This window comes from Rhamphochromis sp. 'chilingali' (genome assembly GCF_963969265.1).
Source record: "Rhamphochromis sp. 'chilingali' genome assembly, chromosome: 4".
Lineage (NCBI taxonomy): Eukaryota > Metazoa > Chordata > Actinopteri > Cichliformes > Cichlidae > Rhamphochromis > Rhamphochromis sp. 'chilingali'.
Genome location: NC_137948.1, coordinates 18,187,465 through 18,196,568, shown reverse-complemented (window position 1 = coordinate 18,196,568; position 9,104 = coordinate 18,187,465).

Here is a 9,104-nt window from a genome sequence, read left to right as displayed (position 1 = left end):
TCTTTCAGCTCTTGGAGGCATTTGATGACTGATTGCAACAAATGTCGGGAGGGGCAAATTGAAATCTTTTATACACTGAGGATGTGATCTGCCCTCTGCGCTTGGCTCACACACACTCCTACACTTAGACCTAAATCTCGCAGAAGCGCTCACCTTCCAGTTTACCCTCCCGAGAGGTTAACTCTACCTTTAATCCTCCTCTCTGTCTCACTGATCACCTGTTCCACAGCTTCATTAAGGGGAGAAGAAGAAGAAAAAACGCTATAAGTACATCTCGCTGCTTCTTGTTCGGCTCTGTATTTGAGCGGGGGCATTTTCCTCCTCATTCCTGCAGCTGTCTGCGCTTCAAACCCACTCTCGGTCTCAAGTCACGGCTAATTAATTGACAAGTTGCCCCCACTGAGGGTCAAATGGAGACAGATTCACTGACACTTTGAACAGGTTTGGCAAGTAGATACCACCTGCTGTTAACACTGCTAAATATAAACAAGACGGCACGGCACAGCAAGCCCTGCAGTAAAATCCTGATTTTACCTTACAGAAGATGGAAACTATGTTACTTTCTTATCCAGCAGGTGGTGTTTCTAGCATATCTGTAAATAAATTAGCCATCTGGCAGCAAGTTTTGTGTTCTGATGAGTGCCATCACACAAACCTATTTCTTCTTTTGATTCTAATATATTTGTTCCTTCTCTATCTTTCATCATCTCCCTCTTTGAAAACATAATTATCGCCTTATAATCCCCTCTTAGCGAAGTCATCTGCACAACGTGATTTCTCGGGAGTCCCGGTGTCTCTTTCTTGTGAGCCTTTTGAGGACAATATCATCAAATATGACTCAATCTTATTCTGCTATCTAACCCTCCATCAGTTCTACTTGTCTCTGCACCTCGGCCCTCGGTGCCAGATCTTGTCTTTTGTTTCAGTCTCTTCTATCTGTGTTTTAAAAAGAAAACCGATTAAAAAAGCCTCTCGCTCTAGTCCCTGCCTGTCGGTGGAGGAGCTTCAAACAGGCTCCCCTTGGCATGACATAAAGAGTGACTGTTTCTGATTAAATCTCTCCATGTGTGACAGTCAGATCGTGTTATTATCGAACACAGGAAGGATGAAAGAGCCATTTCTAGCTGAACTTCTGCATCTGATACCTTGACGAAAAGAAAAGTATTTCCACTGAGGTAGCTGCAGTGTATATGGTGAGCAGAGCCTGCACAAACAGGCCAGCAGAAATGGTGTCGAGAGCACGCTCAGTTACAGAACGTGGGTAGCGGCGGCATCACAGCATCGGGCCCCCTTTTCTCTATTCTTAGCTCTTCCTCCTTCTCTCGCAGTCACACATGACTAGGTACTGAAGAGGAGAGGTAGAAGAGGCATCTTGGGTTTCTCTCACTCTCTAATAAAAATGAGATTGCGTGTACACTTTGTGTTATCACACTGTCTGTATGAACCACCAATCACCATTTTAATCTATCTTTTATTTTTTTTATCATGTAAATGTATAAAAGTGCAACTGACTGTCCAAATGACAAAGTTCTACGCTGGGCTGCCATTGTTTTCTATTGCTATGCTATTTCTCCAGCTAAATACAGACCACTTTTGGCCCGGGCAGTTTAATTATTCATCGCTTAATTTACATGCCACACAAACACGTATAAATATGAACCCCGTATGTTGCGGTAAACACATTTAAATTGCCATTTTATGTTGCCAAAGCTAGATGTAGCACAGGTTAGGCCAGGCATTACAAATGATGTAACACCAATACAGCCGTAAATATCAAAAGATGCTCGATAAAGATGTGAAATAGCTGGTTATCTAAAAGCTGATTCTCACAGCCAGATGGTTTCTGGGCTAAGAGCTTATATGCGCAGATAAAGACCAATAAATGAAATTTATTGGATGTAAAAGTAACATCTGGTTGACAGCGCATATAATCAGAACCTCAACACAATGGGTTCTTATTATGGGGTGACAATGTCTCTTGTTTTCTCTCATATTTGTATATATTTCTCTTGTTTGCTAGAGAATGGATTTGAGCTGATAGAAACAGGAACATAAATAACCACTTGTTGCAACCAAGGTATGCAGAAGAGAATCTCTGAAACCTGTCAGACCTTGAAGGAGATGTGCTACAGCAGCAGAAGACCGGGTGTCATTCCTGTCCCCCATGAACAGAAAGTGAGGCTGCTGTTCACTCAGCATCGCCTGCTGTCAGGTCGTCTAATTTCTCGGCATACCTTTGGGCCCTTTAGTACCAACTGAGCATCATTTAAATGCCACAGCCTGCCTGCGTACTGTTGCTGACCATGTCCAAACCTTTGTGACCACAGTGCACTCATCTTCTGATCGCTGATTCCAGCAGGAAAGCATCGTGTCACAAGGCTCAAATCATCTCACCAGATCACAGTTCAGTAGACCACCTTTGGGAATTGGTGAAGTGGGAGATTCACATCATGGTGCGGCTGACACATCTGCAGTAACTGTGAGATGCTATCGTGTCAACATGGCTCAAACTCTCTGAGCACTTATTTGAATCTGTGCCATAAAGAATTAAAGCAGCTCTGAAGGAACCTGCGTGACAGCCGAGTAGCTCATCCAGTTTGGCTCATTTACCTAAAATTATTTCCAAATATTTTTTAGTAGAAGAACATTCTGATTCTTGCCTCCTGTACTCGATGCAAGCAGCACCCTCACCTAAGACATGCTGAAGTGTTTTTTAGCAGTAGCCTGCTGTGTGCTAAATATTAGAAAGTATGACTTCACAGTTCATGTGTTACAGACATGAGTCTCACCTAAGCTTCTCTCTCTTTGTTCCCTGTTGCAAGATTTCTTTTTGATGCGATGACAAAACAGCAGCTGGGTGTGAGTTTGACATCACTTTTACACCAACAAAAAGCAATTTTAACCTCACTGTTTGTCTACCATTTAGACACCTAATCACCGGGAAACTGCTCAGTGGGTCGGCCCAGGGACTTTACAAATTCTGACGAATAAATGAAAAGAACAACAAATCACCTGAGAGATGACGCGAGGAACCAGTCGCTCTGCATAACAATGAAAAATTAGGCTGTTTGTTGACCGTAAAAAGGCAACTCCCGTACAGCTACTCGTACCGTCGATCAAGCGAGCGAGCAGAGGTGCCGCAACCAGAACAGAACAATGTTACTCCTACAGCGTAATTTAGAAGGAAAGTCAGACTAAAGAGCTTTCGCTACATGTCGTCCTACCTAATCAGCTCTGAAGGGCCTCACTTGAAGGTGAAGTGAAAAGCTGGCCGTCATCTCAAGAGAGGAGGTACAATTACTATTAGAAATTCACATGGCTACGCTCTGAGGGTTTCTCACCTGCACTGAGCGGGTCAACCGCTGCGTGGAGTGAGTGCGAATGTTAAATTGTTGGTTTCAAAGTTGATGAAACTTGGATCTAAAGCTGTCGTTCGTCAGCCCACCGGTCGTCGATAAGCACGGTGGAAGGGGGCTGCACTGAAATGCATTCAAACTGATAACGTGGCAGCACGTCTTATCTGTTCAATCTGGTTTCTAATAAGGTGTCAGAGCTGTTAGGTGTTGCATCAGTTCTACCTTCAGGCGGGACTGTTGTATTTACCTGAAATATTAACACAGTAAGATGCTGTGAGGACCTGCGTGCCAGGCAAACTAATTGGAAGCATGGAAGCAGAAAAAAAAATACCGAACAGGATACACATGGAAGAATCCAGATTTCAGCTGTGAACTGGCGACTGAGTGAAGAGCATCTTTTCAGAGGTTTTTTTTTTTATCATTATACACGAAGGAAGAACCCCACAAATGCATGGGTGGATGAGGAATTTCTGCACCTTAGCTGCTTTGCACTTCTGCCTCTCCCTCTCTCTCTCTCTGGCTCTGGGTAAGCAATAAACACCAGGCTGCTCAGCACCTGTAATCCTTCGACGACTCAATCAACATTTGTAAAGCTGGTCACATGAGGCTCGCGTCCAAAACTGACTCAGCCGGCTGTCTCTGAGCTCCAGCATCAAGATCTCGGCTCGGTACAGTCATGGCAGTTCACTGCTGCCACTCCGTTCACGGTTCACCGATCAAACTAAGGGCCACGCTTCCCGCCTGACAAGAGAGCCAGTGCTCAGATCCAGTAATCCTCTCTGCCCAACCCGCCCTCCGGAAAAACACGCAGCATCACAGCGGCGCAACAACAACGCACACCCCTCCAAGGCCTTGCTGCTTATGCACTCCGAGGTACATCTGTCTACAAAGCTGCCTCCTTCATCCAGTGTCAGTGAAGCTCCCTCAGGATTTGGCACCTGCGCCTGGATCTTTGCCTGTTTTTCTTCCTTTTTCTTTTTTGTCTGCCACGCCTTAACCCCTCTCCTGCTCGCTGTCATCATAACGGAAAATCAGAGTGTTGAAATGGAAAACGAAGTTTTGATTGAAATACTGTGGGCAGGAATTTGGACACCGCGGAGCCTGAACAGCATATGTTAATAAGTGAGCAGAATATAGCCGGTACATTGTTGAAGCTGTTGTGTTTTGCAAGGGAGGGACACACCAGCTGTCACACCTCCTCCAAGTCACGCTTCGGCAAAGACGTGCATCATAATCAGATAGTTACATCAGACTCCTGTGAGCCGGCGAGCGCAAATTAGTTCAAAGATTTGGGAGCGTAAACTGGCCTCACCCGTTGCTAAACACCAATCCGGCCAAGAATCTAATCCGCGATGCCACCAGGAGACAAATCCTAGAGCTGCTCTGCTGGCAGGAGCCGGACGCAGTGACAGAACAAAGGATTTTGCACATATTCTGTTTCAAAACTGTCGAGGAAGACACGAACGCACTTTCCCCTGATCTAACGGTGCGCTCTGTTGCTAATGAAAGCCATGCAAATTCTCCTTTAAAGGCTTATTTTACTTGCAGCCTCTCAGACACCTCGTTCCATTGTCTTTCTGCGCCCCTCCAACTTTTAAATATGCCTTTCATCGGTCGAACTCCTGAGCGGCTGCCAGGAGCACGAGCTCAGCAATAAAATCGGCTCCAGCTTCCTCCACTCTGTTGCTTTATGCAGTCACTATTGTCTAGACCTGTTTTCCCTCGTAAAGCGGCACAACTCCTCGTTTTGATGTGCTTATTGAAGCTAGTGTCTCGTTATCCCTTATCTCAACACCGAGCTCCCTCACAAAGCACCACGAGAAAGAACAAGTGACAAAAACAAAAAAAACCCACACACACGCAATTTGTACTTTTTTTCCTTTTGCACTATAAATGTTTTGTTTCTTCTGTTTCTTGTGATTGCTCACTCTTACTGAAAATAAACATGGCCACAGAAAGTGACTTACCCTCTAAAACAGGCCTTTTGTTAAGCAATGTGCATGAATAGAACTGAAGATTTATTTAAACTGCATGAAAAATGTGCAGTGTTTTATTATCAGACCTTTTTTTTTTAACTATACGGAAAAATACATTTAGTTTGACCCGATCAAACCATGAAGGAAATCCTTCATATTTCACAAAGCGGCCATTAAGCCATTATTTCCACCTCCTCTCGTAGTTTACATGACCTGAAATTATCATGAACGAGGGCAGTTTCTAAGAAGGTTAAATAAGGGTTGAGTTAATCGCAACTGCCGGATATCAGCGGTCACAGTGGTGGCAGCGTTTCAGATGTTACAGTACATGTGAAAGTTCATTAAGTTGATTAAAGTAGTAAAAGCTGTGAAATGTGAGAAAAACAAGGCAATCTAAGTCAATTTTCAGTGGGAAATGCCACCCATTTGCAGCCTCTGAAATAGAAAGAATCTGCATTTGCATGGCTGCTAAATGTCATTTTAAATTGCACGTCGTTTATATTTGTGTGTGTCACCTTAGACTCCGCTGAGCTGCTGCGATAGAGATTTTATTCACCATTTTCTGATTCCCCGGCTTATCAAAGATGTAATTTGGGGTGAAGTTTTAAGCGATACCCATGGACACATATGCACAGCCCCAATTACTTAAATCACTGGCCTACCTTGAACATTGCCAGCCCGGATCTCCTCTCTACTCTTCAGAACTGGCATGATGGAGTGATCTGGGATTCGACTCCTCCTCTCATAGCCTCGGATGAAGGGATGGTGGACAGACGAAGGCACACGCGGAGGGCTGAAAAGTGAGGTCTAGCAGGCTGAGGGATGAGCAGAGTTGTGCTTGATGGGTGGAGAGGGGTGACGCTTGGGCTGTTATCAGTGTGAGGGGGTAGTGGTAGTGGTGGTGGTGGTGGTGGGGTGGGGGAGAGCAGGAAGGTTTAAAAAACCAAGAACAAAAAGTCTAATCTGCAAAGAACCAGATCCAAACTGGCTGAAAAATGCTTTTCACTGAGCGTTTTAGAGGAATTTAAAAACGGATCATCAACTCAAAATGTCAGCACTCTTATGGGGAAGAAAAGCCGAATGATGGCGAACGGAGAGTTCCTCTTCCTCCAAAGTTGGTGATGCAGGTCTCCTTCCTCAAGTCTGCAAGTGTGTGAATACTGTTGCCGTGGAGATGAGGAGATGAGCAGCAGTGTGTGTATATGTGCGCGTACTCTTCGTCTTTTTCTTCTTCTCCTGCTTCCCTCTATTCCTTCTTCTGTCGCTCTGTGCCTTTGCTTAATTTAGCCAGTCATGATCCTCGGCTTGCCGGCCCGCTCCTTGTCTGAAAGAGACAAGGAAAGAGTCAGATGGCCGAGTAAGGCTGCGGATGGCTGAAAGCCACTGTGTACACAAGTCAATTGCCTCTGAGGTCAAGGCTTAACTCAGTCAAGCCGCTGTGTCTACATGCCCCTTTCACTGCAATCTGAATGTGCTGAATGTTGTTACATTGTTGTTGTTGTTGTTTTTTCACAGGAGATACTTTTGGTAGTTTTTTTTCCTTCTCAGGCCTTTATAAGGTCTGCCTGTACTCAATAAACACGCTGGCTTTAAGGCTCGTTATTAAATTAATGAATCAATGCAACACTGATTTTTTTAGGTACGATTTTTTGGAAAGATATGCTAAAAAATTACTTTCTTCCGCCAGAATATATACCAACACAGAGCACACTAGGAGATTATACATCCACATCCTGGTTTTCATCTGTTACTGTTTCAGATTGCGATTGTTTATGTCTGATCATTTCAGAATTGCAGCCCTCAATTTATCACATGTCACATGATGCACATTACACCAGTGGGGATAGGCATGAAGAAGACAGCTTAAAAAGCAAATGCTGAATTTAAAATATTCAAAAACAGGAGTTGGCTAGTAGAGTGTGACTGAAATCCTCAAGACTCTAATATTTTATAGCTATAGATATTTATTCCACTATGTGCTCAGGTCAGCGCACAAAACAAGTGGCTGTTGTAAAGAATTCAATGGGCTTCTGGGAGTTTTATGGGAGCAGGACAGTACTTTTGGCTTTAAGCTTAAAAAGTCTCTGGTGTGATTCCCCTTCATGGTTAAAAGTGTCATTATTGATTTTTGATCAATTTATTGTTTTTCAAATGTGCAGAATCCTTAAATCTATGTGCAAATTAAATGATTGTTTTTCAACTTGCTTGTTCCCTGTTTTTACACAGATCTTCCAGGGCCGACAGAGTAAAGCAGCGTAGGCTAAAGGTGGGAGGATCAACCCAAATATCGACAGTATTGAAAACAACGCTGGTATAGGTGTCGGACCGATACTAGCACAATAGGATCGATACTTTGTTTCTATCCTCTAACTTCAGTATGCCTGTTGAATTGTGTTGAAAAAATAGACCTCAGACATGCAGTATGAAAAATGTTTAAACCTTTTTATGTTGACTGTCACGTCTATTTTATTTTTAGCATATTTAAACAACAGAAGCTGACCTAAAGTGCTTTAGAGACAGCGCCATTTACATTCAAGGTATCCAAACAAAAAACAACCCCAGTTTCAAAATACATGAAAATCTGAAAGGTGTGTTTTAATTGTGATGTAATTTGGCACATGAACAGCTGATCACAGGAATCATCCAGCCTGCTTCAGGAAATAAATAAATAAATAAATAAATCCAAACTTTCCTAACCTTAATGATCTAAACCAGTCTCAGGGATAAAAAGCCTGCAAATCACCCCTACTTTGTCTTTCCCATGAGTCTGAAGACATACATCTGCATACATTACTGAAAGATGATATCCTTTCAGGGATGACAGCTTAAATTCTCAACACTATCAGGGTCATTTAAGTTAAAAAAGTGTGATCTGGTTGTTTGGGCTCTCTCCTCATGCCAGGCAGCTCTCTGTCTCTCTCTCTCTCTCTGTATTACCTCCCTGTCGTTTGCATCAATGGTGAAAATAAAATTAGGGCTAAAGTTCTTTTGAACCAGAGAGCTCTGACTTTCTGCTTGTCCTGTCCTGCATTCATTAAACAGCGACATTGTCATGCAGATTATAAGCTTCAGATATTGCATGCCTTTACCTTTATCTATTTTGTTGATTTTGCTATTGTTTCTATGAATAAAAATATAAAAATAAAAAGCAGGATTGGCTTTGAGGTATCTAGGACAACGCTCTTTGGGCGAACTACTAGAGGCGTAACTTATTCTGCAAGTGGACTAAGAGTAGTGGCATAGAGGGACCAAACTTTGAAAGAAAGGCCAAAGTGGCAGAGATACAATCAAGAACAAAATCAGGGAGAGAGAACACAGAAGGTGGAGATTAAAGAGTCGAAGTGACAGGCTTTGTATTGAGGCTAGGCTAAATTTGGGCGCAGCATTGTGACTCAGGTTGTGGATTTTAATTCGACCCTAAATCATCGTCAGCTGATCTTTTGGACTCCCACGTGGTGTCTTAAAGGGGAGAAGAAGGTACAAGTAAAAAACAAGTGGACGTCATCATCAGACAGCAGGTTGAAAAACACAGTATATACGCAGGACTTCTAACTGGTGCAGCAAAAGTTGGATGCAGCCATGCAGATGCATTATTTAGCTTTCCGTGCTTGCTTTTTAAAACAGCGGGAACGGATAAAGCCTAGGCTGTTAGAGACATGAAACATTTATGGGAGGAAATTAACAGCACTGTGCATTATTCTACGAAAGAACAAGCAGAGCAACTAATTATTATTTACACACTACAGGAACATTTTACTTAATATGTACAAAT